Source organism: Dermacentor andersoni, chromosome 7 (genome assembly GCF_023375885.2).
Source record: "Dermacentor andersoni chromosome 7, qqDerAnde1_hic_scaffold, whole genome shotgun sequence".
NCBI lineage: Eukaryota > Metazoa > Arthropoda > Arachnida > Ixodida > Ixodidae > Dermacentor > Dermacentor andersoni.
This window is the reverse complement of record NC_092820.1, coordinates 84,990,767-85,004,684: the sequence shown is the minus strand read 5'-3', so window position 1 is coordinate 85,004,684 and position 13,918 is coordinate 84,990,767. Positions and strand designations below refer to the sequence as shown.

Here is a 13,918-nt window from a genome sequence, read left to right as displayed (position 1 = left end):
GTTAGAGCAAATTTTTAAATATTGAGGCGTTGCGAACATTCCATACGTAGGGCGTCTCCGATAGCGTTAGCCACGCTCCTAAATGATTTGTGCAGTGCACAAATATGAAAATAATTACATTCGGTCGTCAGACTTCTTCCGCCGCAAGGGTTTTTTTTTTTCATTTCATTTACGAGGCTAAATATGTAAGAATAATGAACATCTATTTGTTTTATTGGTACGAACAGGGCTACCAATGCTTGCGCTTTTATTGCGCCTTGCTATTCAATGGTTTTCAGGGCAATGTATCCGGTGCAATAATTTTGTCCTCCTTTAAGCAAATCACTCAAAATACTCTCAAAATACACTTTAAAAAATGTGTTGCGGCGTGGTCCTGCACCAGTGCATCAATACAAAGGTCCAAAAGTGATATATACATATATATATATATATATATCACTTTGGGACCTTTGTGTTGATGTACTGGTGCAGGACCACGCCGCAACACATTTTTTAACATATATATATAACAACACACATATATATATATATATATATATATATATATATATATATATATATATATATATATATATATATAGGTATTGTTACAAAGGGTCAAAGCAAGCGGAACACACCGGAAGCGAGAGTGCAGAAAAAGTGCGACGTTGCTCCTATGAGTCCCACATGGTCTTTGTGCCTTGATCAATAAAACACCCCCTTAACCCTCTCCGGAGTCTGTATCATACTACTTGAAAGTGCTGGGTAGGACGAAGACGAACCCAACAACGGAAGCGCTACTCCCTGGACTTTACTCCCGGGAGTAGAATATACTAGAGTTCCACTTTCTCGCCGTACTTCCGCCTTCGCCGTTCGAGATGATGTCCCAAGTCCATACCACAGATTAGTTAGGGTCAACTCCGACGGGTTCCTTGCCGTACTACCGAGTGTCGCTGAACTTCGGCGGGACCTCAGGGAAGACCTTGATGAGTGGCTCAAGAACTAAAAGCGGGTGACCAGAAGAAATGGCTAGGACTCGGCAGCGCAGCTCAGCCATGCTGTGTTCTCCCTAGCTAATACCGCCCTCCTGTGGTATGAAAACTACGAAGACGTGTTCACAACTTGCGATCGTTTTGTTGAGGATGTGCAGAAGCGCTTGGACGATTCTAACCCGACTAATAAGTGAGTGGAGCAGATATTGGCTCAGAGGGCACAGCTTCAAGCAAGACATTTACTATATATATAGAAGGAATTTTCAAGCTGTGCAACATAGTGAATCCCAGGATGCCTGACGATTCAAGGTTCGACACCTTTTTGAAGGAATAGCTGAAGACGTGTACAATTCCCTGATAGGCAAAGATAACCTGAACTCCCTGTGCGAAGCAATGCAGCACTGTCGCATATTTGAAACGCTGAAGATGCCAGGTGTGGTCAAGAAGAAAAGGAATACGAAGTGATTATTTGATAGAACGCTTGTACTTTTGTCTCCGCTTTTTCGCTTTGTTTCCCTGCATTTCTGGGAGCTGCCACTCCCTCCTTGCGGCAACGGATGAAGAGATGTCCGAAGACTTTCCTGATGTGCAGTCGTCAGGTCGGATAGCGTCCTGGAAGCGTGGAAGCGCGTCAAGTGATGCAGACAGCGAGGCCACTGAGTTATGTTCGGACAGCTACGACTCGTCCGACGATGACTTCCAGGTCGTGATGAGTAGATCAGCGAAAAGAAGACTACTGCAGGCATCTTCGTCGCCAAGTGCTTCTACCGTGAAGAGTTCACAGCTGCGCTGCGCGCACACTATGCTCTTTATGCCCGTGGAACCGGCGACCAATTCGCGGCTCCTCAACAGGCAAGTCCTCTCTTCGTTACTCGAGAGAACCGCACCAAATGATATTAAAGACGTGCGAATAAACTCGCGGAAGAATATCTCGGCAGTTGATGTCTTACATCGCAGCGCCCTACAAGACCTACGTAACATAACTGAGATCGACAACGTACAGGTGCGATCAATGATCCATACAGGCGCGATGGTACTGCGGGCGTCATGTATGACGTCGACGTTGCCATGCCGAATGGCTACTTACCAATAGGGATCAAGCCAACGACAGAAGGCACTTTCATTACGAAGACTTTTCGACTGGGAAACACACGCTATGTGAATATTTTGTATGAAGGAGGCAGCCTTCCTTCCCACGTCAAAGTAGGACATTTCCGCCATCCGGTACGACCAATCATACCGAAGCCCCTCCAGTGTTTCAAGTGTTGCAAGATTGGCCACGTAAAGGGTGTCTGCGTGAACAACGTCGTGTACCCGCAGTGCGCTGAGTCCCATTCAGAAGACGCCTGCAGCACAGATGTTCTAAAGTGCCCTAACTGCAGCGGTCCTCACAAGGCCTCATCAAAGGATTTCCCGCAGGTGCGGAAGGAATTCGCGATCCTAAAACGAATGGCGTGGGACAATTCAACGCATCGACGGGCTGCTGCCGCTGTTCGGCGACATCGGCATCGACACCGAAAACATTCACAACATTCCGCAACTGCAGATAGGAACACGCCATCTTCCGTCAGAAGGATTGCCGAGTCAACGCACAGTGTCACAAAGACATATGCAAGGAAAGCAAACAAAGTGGAGAGGCTCGCCCGTCCGGAAGAATGGCCTGAGCTACCGAGGGCATTCTAAGTTGCAAGTTGCGAGGGCATTTGCTAAGTTGCCTCAAAACGCACCAACTTCGACTGCTTCGGCAACTGTTGAAGCGACGCTGGCAGATAGATGACTTCCAGGTCATCAACATTCTGCGGTCGCTCATGGATGGCATTCGCGTTATACTTACCAACATAAAATCTTCGTCTGCACAAAGCGCGCTACAGGTGCTGGACACTTTGAGTCCAGTACTTATAGATCTTGGTTGAAATCATGGCTCTCCAGAAGCCGTCGTTTCGTGACGAAGTACGGAATGCATCAATATTTCAGTGGAATGCCAGAGGACTTGAGTCACGCATGTCGCACTTTCGACAATTTGTGTTCACGAATAAGTTCCCCATCATCGTCATCTGCGAGCCCCTATCAGATAACGAGACTGTCCGGGTATGAGTGTTTCATGTCCGCCACCCACGGAGATTGCAGCAAGATCATCGCATTCATACGACGTGATCTTACGCATGTCCTTCATTCAGTGCTACCAGACCAAGAAAACCAGTACGTATGCCAGACAGTGATGAAAGGCAAGCTCACTTGCACAGTAGTTCGAGCCTACATATTGTCCTCAAGTTGGCTGGACTGTGAGCGGTTAAGGCGAATCACGACAGCGACTCCGCAGCCTCTGGTGTTGACTAGAGATATTAATGCCCACCACCATCTCTGGGGAAGTTCTAAGATAAACTCGATAGGCAGAAGATTTGTGTCATTTGCCTCCGAACGAGAACTGTGCTTGTTAAATGATGGACGCACCACCTTCCTGCGTGGAAATGCGCACTGTAGCGGCCTGGACCTCACCTTTGTTTCACGCTCCTTCACTGGAAAGGTGAGGTGGTTTTCGGATATTCAAACGCGGGGAAGTGACCACCTACCCACTTATCTTAGGATTGAAGCGCTGACGGGCTCCAAGTTAGCCGGCGCCACACAATGCATAGACTGGCCAATGTTCAAATCTATTGTTGACGACAGCTGTAGTGATGACTTGTCCTCAAGCCTAGAGGACATCTTAAAGGGTGCCCTAGAGGGTGCCACACATTTGTTTCAGAGAATCTATACACGCACCGAATACAACATTGAGCTGGAGAAGCTTCGTGCAGTTCGTCGCCGTGCAGAGCGAAGATACAGGCGCACGAAGTCTGTACATGTCTTGAGGTTGGCCAGAAGAACTGAAAAGAAAATTCAGCGTCACATGGACAAACTTGCATCGCAAAGGTGGAAGTCATTCCGCGAGTCTTTGGATCAACGAAAACCTTTGTCTCACATATGGAGAACTGTTCGTGGTCTTCGTGGAACCCCTCAGCAGTGCCACCCTTCTAAGTCTTTGGCCCTTCACCAACAATGCAGCGAGATTGACGTCGCTGAAGCTTTCTGCAGGAGGATTGCTGGCGAAGCTAGTTCCAATGGAACATCGACGCTCCAGCCCTCACTAATTTCACGCGACCCCCGCATGGACAGTCCTTTCTCCATGGACGAACTCGAAGCTGCACTGACCTTGTGCAAGCGTTTATCTTCTCCAGGACCCGACAGTATAACCTACTGTGCCCTGTCTAATCTTGACGAAGAGTCTCGAAAAGTGCTCCTGCTCTTGTTCGACAACTCCTGGCAGACAGGTACGGATCCCCAGGAATGGAAGACCAGTCGCCTAATTCTACTGCTCAAGCCTAGCAAGTCGCCTGTAGGCATTGCATCATACCGACCAATCGCGCTTGCCAGTAGCATCGGAAAACTAATGGAGAGGATGGTTCTAGCACAGCTAGAATGGTACCTCGAACACTACCAGGTCTATCCAGATGCAGTGGCCGGTTTCAGGCGTGGCAGTTCTTCCATTGACAACGTTATCGACTTGGTGACGTACGTCGTGCACCAGAAGTCCTGCAAAAATGCTATCTGCGGCCCTGTTTCTGGATGTTAAAAGAGCGTACGATAACTTAACGCACGAAGCGATTTTCAACGTGTTAGAGGCAGTAGGACTTCGCGGCAAGGTCTATTTCCGGAAAAGTAACTATCTACATAAGAGATCATTTTCCTACTTACCGAGCATGGTACGAATTCTCAACATTACAATAATCGTGGGGTGCCTCAGGGCGTAGTATTGAGCCCAACGCTCTTCAGTCTAACACTCATTAGACTTGCCGACATCCTGCCATGCACCGTTAGGCTCTCCTTCTATGCCGACAACATTTGCATTTGGACGACGGCTGTGACACGACTGCAGCTTCGCGCGCGGCTTCAGAAGGCAGCCACTTTAACATCGTCCTTCCTTCGAGAAGAAGGACTTCATGTATCATATGAAAAGTGTGCAGTGGTGGCGTTTACCAGTAAATCAATGCCTCCATACGTGATATTCGTCAACGGGCAATTTATCTCGTACAGCACGAGTCACAGATTTTTGGAGGTGCTCATTAACAGAAATCTCTCCTAGACCACTCATGTGAATTATGTGAGAAAACGCCTGACAGAAATTTGCCATATGTTTAAGTTCCTTGCAGGAAAAACCTGGGGAGTGCCAATACAATATATGCCGCAACTTTACAGGGTCCTCTTGATTGGATTCCTGCGGTACAGCCTACCGGTCATGTCCAACACCTGCAGAACTAACCTGAATATAATCCAAAGCAGCCAAGGCCAAGCCCTGAAGATATGACTTGGCCTACCGTGGAGTACGTCAACGACTGAAGTTATTGCAGTCGCTCAAGATTCCGCTCTTCGAACGCACATTAGCATTGAAATAGTGCGTGTGCACATAAGACACTTCGCCTGGACCCCTACACACCACCTCGCAAGTCTCCCAGTGGGTAGGCCCCACACAACATTCAGTGCGACTGTCTTCGCGCACCGTGCTTCCCTCAGGTCTGGTTACACACCTGCGGCAAAACCTTCCATTTCTCCATGGTGCGTGTTCCATACTCAAGTAAACGTTACAATCCCAGTACTTCAAAAAAGTCGGACTTGCCGTCATCAGCACTCAAGCAACTAACTTTACGTCGTTTGTACGAGAAATACAGTGACTGCACACACATCTATACTGATGAATCAACTACATCAACCAGTTCCGGTGGCGCTGTAGTTATACCAACAATGAGAATAAGACAGTGGTTCAAGACTTCCCATGGCACTACGTCTACAGCTTCAGAGCTCGCGAATCTCAGCGACGCGCTTCATGTGATAAGTGCTGAAAGCGTTAGAAAATGGACAGTATTCTGCGATTCAAGGCCGGCCTTGCAATGCGTGCGGTAGTTTCTTCGACATGGAATTCACGATCAGCTGACATGCGAAATGGTGGAACTCGTCCATCACTTAGGAGAAAAAGGCCATGATATATCTTTTCAGTGGATACCAGGTCATTGCGGTATCATAGGAAATGATGAGGCAGATAAGGCAGCTCGGATGTCAAACCAAGAAGACCGCTGCGTCCCCATTCTTCTCTCAAGGACCGACGCCACGAGACAACTTCGCAATCTAGCTCGCAAGATCTCCTTAGCTGAGAGAAATACTGCATATACAGGGCACACAAGACTGCACAGACTAAACCCATCACTTCAGCTCAATCCTCTGGCCGGTCTGTCTCGGTTGTGGCTTGGAGTTGTCTTCACGAATTCTACTCAGCGCTAATTTGAATGGCTGATAGTCCTACATGTGATGTTTGCGGATGCCAGGAGAACATTTACGAGTTATTGTGCCCCTGTCCTCAATTTCGAGCACAAAGACAATATTTGTCCAATGCATTCAGGAAATTCGATGGTCGTCCTCTGAGTGAACAGACAGTACTAGAGCACCGTCCCAACCAATCATCGGCTCAGAAGGCAGTGAAGGCACTTTTGTGCTTTCTCAGAACGACTGGTTTGCGAGAGCGGCTTTAACTAAAGTACTGTCCGTACGCGTATCTACCCCTTCTCTCTCCCTTCTCTCTTCCCCTTATCCTTTCCCCCGCGTAGTGTAGCCAACCCGACCCTTGACTGGTTAACATCCCTGCCTTCCTATATTCATCTCTCTCCCTCTCTCTTTGAAGATGCGACGGATAGCTCCCAAATTTCACCGTCTGTCGAACGTCCCAACAATGGCCACGGTATACTCTATGCCGCCTACTGACCTCTCGTCGACAATACGGCAGATTGTAAGAGAAGAATTACTTCGATATCAGCAAATTTCTCACAGCCCTGGTGAATTTCAGGAAGGCTGTGCAAGGAAACAGAACGCGCGCGAACGCCGGCCACTCCAGCCCCATGGGAACCATGAGTTAACGCTCTAGATGTCAATGAATACCAAGAAACACTGCGATCTGTGTACTCGCATCAACCATCATCCAATACGAATGCCGTTTTCGCACGTCGCGTTTCTCTCAACGAAGATGGCCTGGCCACAATTCCCATGAAGAGCGATACTACCATTCAACGCCATCTGAGGGACTCGCTTAGAACGAGCTGCTGCAGGTGTAGCATCCCTTCCAGTGTGCTACAGCTGTTGTGTTCCTGGGTCACATCTCGCGCTTTTGCAACTACCATGCTTCATACCAGTGGGAGCCCTGGCTCGTGTCTTCCAAGAATTTAGACCACCCATTTTCTACGCCACGGCCACCACACACGCCAGACGGTTTACGCTACCCCTCGCCGGCCCCTGATCGAAGCTTAACCCCGCCACCAGCTCCCGGTTCATTGTGCAAAAAAGGTGAGGCGTGCAGACAGGACACAAGAGCTGAGAAGTGGACAACACGAAGGCCGACTATCAACTCAAGGGAGCACTGAGGCGAAAAAAAAGAAGGAAGACACAAAACTCACAAAGCTCCCGGTGCTCTACGATTTTCATCGCTGCGGCGACGCACGCAGTCACCTCTACCGGAAAACTAGTCGGTGCGGTCATTGCCGGCAAGGCCCCAAGATACCAGGTACTACCGAGAGATATACGCCCGTCAGTATTTATGCTGAAGAACAAAGATCATGTATTTTTTGATGGCGCGCCTACCATGGCACTTGTGGATACAGGCACGACAATATCAGTAAGGAGCGTTTATTTAAAGCCTTCTGCAAATAAAAGTGATCATCTTGAAGGGGCAGCGCAGTAAGACGTAGACAGAAGGCAGGAACACACAGGACAGTGCTGAACTCACAACTAACTTTATTCGAAGGCATACACAAACTTATGTACACAACCCATAGCAACGTGGGAAAGGCGGTACTGTTAAGCGTACTTCCCCGTTTATTCACTGTAGAATGGGAGCTGCTTACGAGCTTCCATTTTCCTGCGGTCACATCTATATCGGTCAGACAGGTCGCTGCCTGAATACTAGATTGTCTGAGCATAAGCGCTCGCTAGCTGGTAATGCCTACTCGCATATCACGCGGCATTGCTCTAAGCATGGGTGCACTCCAATCTATAAAAGGACCACAATGCTTTCCGCGCATAAAAATCAGACCACGAGGGAGATTGAGGCCTACTATACCAGGAAAAAAGGGTCCCGTTGTGTAAGCATGCCAGCGATAAATTTGCATGACAGTTAATTTGAAATTTTAAGCCACCTGATAGTGTAGCCTTGGATTACATGGTTTTGCGTTTTTTGCCTGCGCACTGATAATGACGCCATTGATGGGAGAGCACGTGGCTATGGGTTGTGTACATAAGTTTGTGTATGCCTTTGAATAAAGTTAGTTGAGAATTCAAGGCTGTCCTGTGTGTTCCTGCCTTCTGTCCTCGACTTACTGCACTGCCCCTTCAAGACGTTCAACCAGTACCAACTCGCCCAGGTGTCGATCCTTCTATAGTATACAAGTGATGTTTTGTCTAAGGTGCGGTGCGACATTCCGCGGTGTGAGTGGTGATGCGTTGTGTCCTGTGGGAGTCTTAACTATAGACGTGTCTTTGTGTAGCAAAGTGTTCCCACAAAATTCGCGGTTATCACGCGGTGTACACAAGACTTTACTTTGGGAATCTATTTTTTGCGGGAGTGTGGGGGCACTGTCGAGTTTGGAAGTGGGCCCATTTCGGTCTATAGTAGTTTCCCAGCTGCGCTGTGGGACAATTCAGCTCCTGATGAATGAATCTATGTCGCCTCCGAGGACATCGTTCTTCCTGTATTTTCTGTTTGTGCGTTCCAAATAGCCTGTTCTAGTAGCGACTTTGCCATTTTCGATGCCACGATGGCACCAATTCATTTGACTTTTGTGAAAAAGAATATTTTATTTCTCCATTGCGCAGTGTCTATCGTCGAAGGACGCCCAAGTCTGGACAATGAACAGTTCAATGGGGACTGCAGTGTCGGCTCGTGGCGTGAAACTTGCTGTATTCAAACCCGAATCTCCTACGACGCTAGTTGCGCTTGGTACTGCTACAGGCGAGAATGGACATCTAGATTATTGAGGTTCAGAAGATTCACAGCTTTTACAAATGATCAGCAACTCACTTAGTCAAAGCGAACGTCATACACTCCTGGGCGTTCTCTCCGAGCCCTCGAACGTTTTCGACTTTTCAAAAAGCAGCGAAATGTCTCTAATTCCAGCGTCTCCAATACGTCATCGACGATTCGAGGATTCCCATGTGGCGTAAACTTTACAGTGTGGCACCCTCAGAGTACATCATTACCCACGAGCAAGTGCAAGAGATGCTAGCAAACGGAGTAGTTCAAGAATTGGCAAGTCCCCGGGTGGCTCTCATCATTCTTACGAAGAAAGATAGCACATGCAGATTGTGCGTTGATTACCAACGACTGAATTTTGTTACCAAAAAAGACGTCTATCAGCTGCCCTGTACTGATGACGTCATCTACTGGCTGCGTTCCGCTTCCTAGTTCTCTTCCGTGGATTTGCGAGCAGGTCATTGCCGAATTTCGATGCACCCAGCTGACAACGAAAAGACGGCATTCGTTACTCCAAACTGGTTCTATGAATTTCACGTTATGCTGTTCGGATTGTGCAATGCGCTGGCGACATTTGAAAGATTCATGGATACTATTATGCGCGGTTTGAAATGGCAGATTAGTACGTTATACCTGGATGATTTAGTTTATGGACGCACATTTCAGGAGCACAACACTAATCTCGCTATTGTACCCGACAGTATCTAAAAAAGCTCGTCTTGAGCTGAATTAAAAGAATCCCTTTTACCGAGCGGCAAACAGAGGTATTAGGACATCTCGTCAATTAAGATGGCATCAGATCCAACCCACAGCAGACGGCAGTCACTGAATCAATCGAGAAACCTAAATGTGTCCAACAGCTTCGCAGCTTCGTAGGGCTCTGCTCATATTGCCGGCGGTTGATACACAAATTTGCGGATGTCGGTGCCCCTGTGACGACTCTTCTGCTTAAGAAGTCTCCATTTCAGTGGGCCCTTGAGTGTGAAGCCGCTTTTCGCCAGGTGGCGTTTCTGTTAACCTCACAGTCAATACTTCGATCCTTCGTCACCAACAGATTCAAACTGGCGCAAGTGGTCTCGGCATCGGTGCAGTTCTCGTTCAGCGCTCTAACAACACTGAACATGTCGTCGTGCACACATGTCGTCGTGCAAGTTTGAACGGAACCACACTGTGACGGAACAAGAATGCCTAGCAGCAGTACTTGCCATCTGCGGTTTCGCTCGTACGTCTATGGTCACCCGTTCACCATCGTGACAGATCACCAATCTCTGTGCTGGCTGGTCAATCTTCGTGATCCATCCGGTCGCTTGGCACGATGGGCCCTTCGCTTCTATGTTCAGGACAACATTCATTTGGGCTAGATGGTGCATACTTGAATTAGGAAGGAACAGCGCCAACAAAGACGATCACAAGTGGGGAGAACGACACAGGACAAGCGCCATGTGTCATGACAAACGCGCTTGTCCTGTGTCGTTCTCGCCACTTGTGATCGTCTTCGTTGGCGCTGTTCCTTCCTAATTCAAGTATGCTTCAATCTGTTTCCTATTTCGTACAAGAGTGACTGTCGACATGATGACGCAGATAGCCTTTCAAAGAGGCCACTACGTACTACTGATTGTGAAGCCGACAACTTTGGCCACCTTATCGCTTCTCTGTCGCCTGACTTTCCCGATGCCTTGACATTCGCCGCCGAGCAGCGCAATGAGCCAAGTTTGGATGCTCTGTTCTCTCCCACACAAGGGCCTATAACCGCTGGCAGATTTTGCGTCCGGGATGTAATTCTTTATAGTATCAACTTCTCAACGCTGGGCGCCAGCTTTCTACTGGTGGTTCCGCTCTCTTTACGCATCTGTTCTCCGCGTTACGCACAATAACCCGGCCTCAGGCCACATAGGGACAGCGCACACATTTAGACGCAGCAAAGAATGATTCCACTGACCTCCGATGCGCAAAACAATTGACAACTATGTGGACAGTTGTATACAGTGTCAGAGCCACAAGCGACCTACCTCAGCTGAAGTCGGTGACATGCAGCCAGTAGAGACCCGTGGAAGAATGCGCTGTTATTTAAAGCTTAAATTGCGGTAAAGGTTCTGTAATGTTGGAGGTAAATAGTCTAAATTATTTTTTTAGGCCAAAGCGAACTGATCAACAAAACACACAAGCCTCAGACGCTTATTTCGCGCGTTATTTCTTCGCGACTTGGCTGAATTTATTTGGGACACCCTAATTATACCGGATGGCTGCTTAATGGCTTATTGTTTTAGAGTGTTTGTTGAAAGTAACGATATTTTCATCACCCTGGTTGTCATCATCGTTATCATATTATATATGTCCATGCAATTTAAGACCCTGCTACTGATCTCTCTCTCTCTCTCTCTCGGTCAACAGATCAACTGTAATAAGGAAAAGCAGGGAGCTTAACCAGATAAATACTCAGTATGCGACCTTTACTGCGGAAAGGAGATATTTAGATGAGAAGATTGAAATGAGTGAGAATGCAGTTTCGTGCATAATTGAAGGTCTTTACCAAATCTCTAGACGGCAGCCAAGACCTGTCGACTTGATGTACCGCAGTAATTCTCTCATTACTTTCTGTGCCACTAATGCGCATGGTCTGACTTGGCCTTCGTTTTCAAAAATGGTGTACAGAACGGACTGGTTCAGTGTTCTCCTGAAAGTTTCATGCTCGCACGCATACAGGGGACGAAGAGACAAAATATGTTCAATAATTTATATTGTTCCACAAGAGTCGCATATGGGCGTATCCCACTTTCAATTGCGAGACCAGTAGGGCATTGTAAATGCCATCTCGAGCCTGATGCGGCACAATAATGTTCCTTCATAGCAGGAAACGCTTGGTGGCGCAACTTTTTAATCTCTTACATACTAGGAACAAGACTTGGAGGTGAAGTACAGGAGCTGTTTCCCCGCTGAGGTCTCAATAAAAGGTATTTGTTCTTTAATTGTCCTAACTGTAGGTAAAACTAAGTTTGTAGAGTCTTCGCATAGGAATCTTCAAGGTTCTGCGCATGGACTATGCCCCGCAAAAGACGCCTTAGCTTGCAGTAGCCTGATGTAAGTCTAATCTTGGTCATCGCAGTCACACACGGCCTTGATTAGGTGGCACAAAATCGGATCCGCACCAGAAAGCCTTATTCATTGCTATCCAGGAGCAGAAAGGCTTCAGTGCATTTAGTTCGAGGGCTTCAACCTCCCATATCTTTCTTGTACTTGTGGTTAACAATGTATTCGATGAATTCAATAGTTTGTAAGCTTCTTTTTAGAGCTGCAAAAGGTAAGATTCGCGTGCCGTGGCACCACGTGGCACCAGTGAGATGGGTGCCTTGCCTCAGTTGTTGCAATCAAAGTAGTCCGTTTACCTTGTCTTGCAAAGGTACTTTACAATTCTGTCGGGTACGCTGTAAGTCCCCTACAAAATGAACAACCACTAAGCTGCCTATTACCTTACGCACTTTAATCAGAAATACTCGTAAATACAGTAAGTCCCTATTTATCAGCTGGCTCGACAGTCATATCAACATGGTTACTTAATATTTTGATGGCCTTCACGTCTTCCTTGCGTGCGCAAAGATTTTGACAAAGAGATGATCACTGCTTCTAGTCGTGAGCCGCGTCCCCCTGGATGGCAATAGCCAAGTCAAGGTACTTGAAGGGCTTTGAAGGTAATTTTCAGCATTTGGTAGAAGGAAGCGCAAAGCATATATCCCAAGTAGGTAATTTCTCTGCGGAGACTTCATGCCAGAGCATCCTTAAACCAGACATCACTTGCTCTTGGGGTCAGTGTCCGAAGTGTTCCCCTCCTGCGACTGCAGCGGAAGCCCGCCCTCTACTTTGGACGTGGCCTAGGACAAACACGCTCTGTGAAGGTATACTTAGAGGTTTGAAATAGAACTGTGACTTACCCGAAGAATGTGCACGACGGGATATGGACAACACATTCTATTATTCACGCTTGCAGTATTTGCATGAAATAGGCATGCATGCCTATAATAATTTCGTACTAAAATTATGGCGCCTGGCAAGCAAAGCGACAAAGGAAGCCACTGCTCTGTCACGAAGATGCTCCTGCTACCTCACGTTGGGCTAAAAGTTATCCGTGCCTACAAACAACGAAAAATTGTCACAATTACTCGTTGTAGGGCAGAAATTGAAAGCACGTACGCCAGTGGTGCATCCAGAAGGTTTTTTTGGGGGAGGGGGGAGGGAAGTGGCACCCACTCTACTGGGTGCGGGTAAGGTGAGATTAAAAGAAGGGCTGTGCAGACCACCTGCTAACAGAAACATTTCGGAGTGGCACACGCCCGGTGTGCCACCCCGATTTAATGACAGGTACCTTAAAGTTGAGATTTGAAAACATTCACAGCTTCACTGCAACTTGTCGTTCTTTGAACCAAGACATCAGCGTACTGCATTTTTTGACGGATTGCCCGGGTCATAGCTCTAATGACACGCTTGAGTAACAGTTCTTTTTATTACGCATTACCGGGCCCGTGAAATGTAGGACTATTCCATACAGGCATTAAACGGTTACCTGCAGCTTTGTTTCAACAGCTCACTATTCTCGTCTATACATGGGTTGCACGTGACGTCACTTCCGGCTTGCAGAGTTAGAGAGCGCAATATTTAGGAACACAAAGCCGGGCCGGAGCATTTTGTCGACTTGGCGAAAGAAAACGTGCACACGCTTTGCCCTTCGTACTTTGAAAGAGCTCGTGCCACCGACACGGGCGCGTTACCGAGCAAAAATTGAAATGTGCGATAGCATGGACCCCTACAAAGTGCGCATCGGTAAAGACGCTGCACCGAACGTTGGTCGTGATTGCCTGCCGTGACACATAGCGACCTCGTCAACTGTTTGGTCCCTTCAACAAGACACGGC

General features: G+C 47.6%; 1 protein-coding gene across 5 annotated transcripts in view; it reads right to left on the bottom strand.

Moving 5' to 3' along the window:
* The window catches only part of LOC126534790 (uncharacterized), a 123,837-nt gene that overhangs the window by 34,389 nt on the left and 75,530 nt on the right, over positions 1-13,918 (bottom strand). The window lies entirely within an intron of this gene.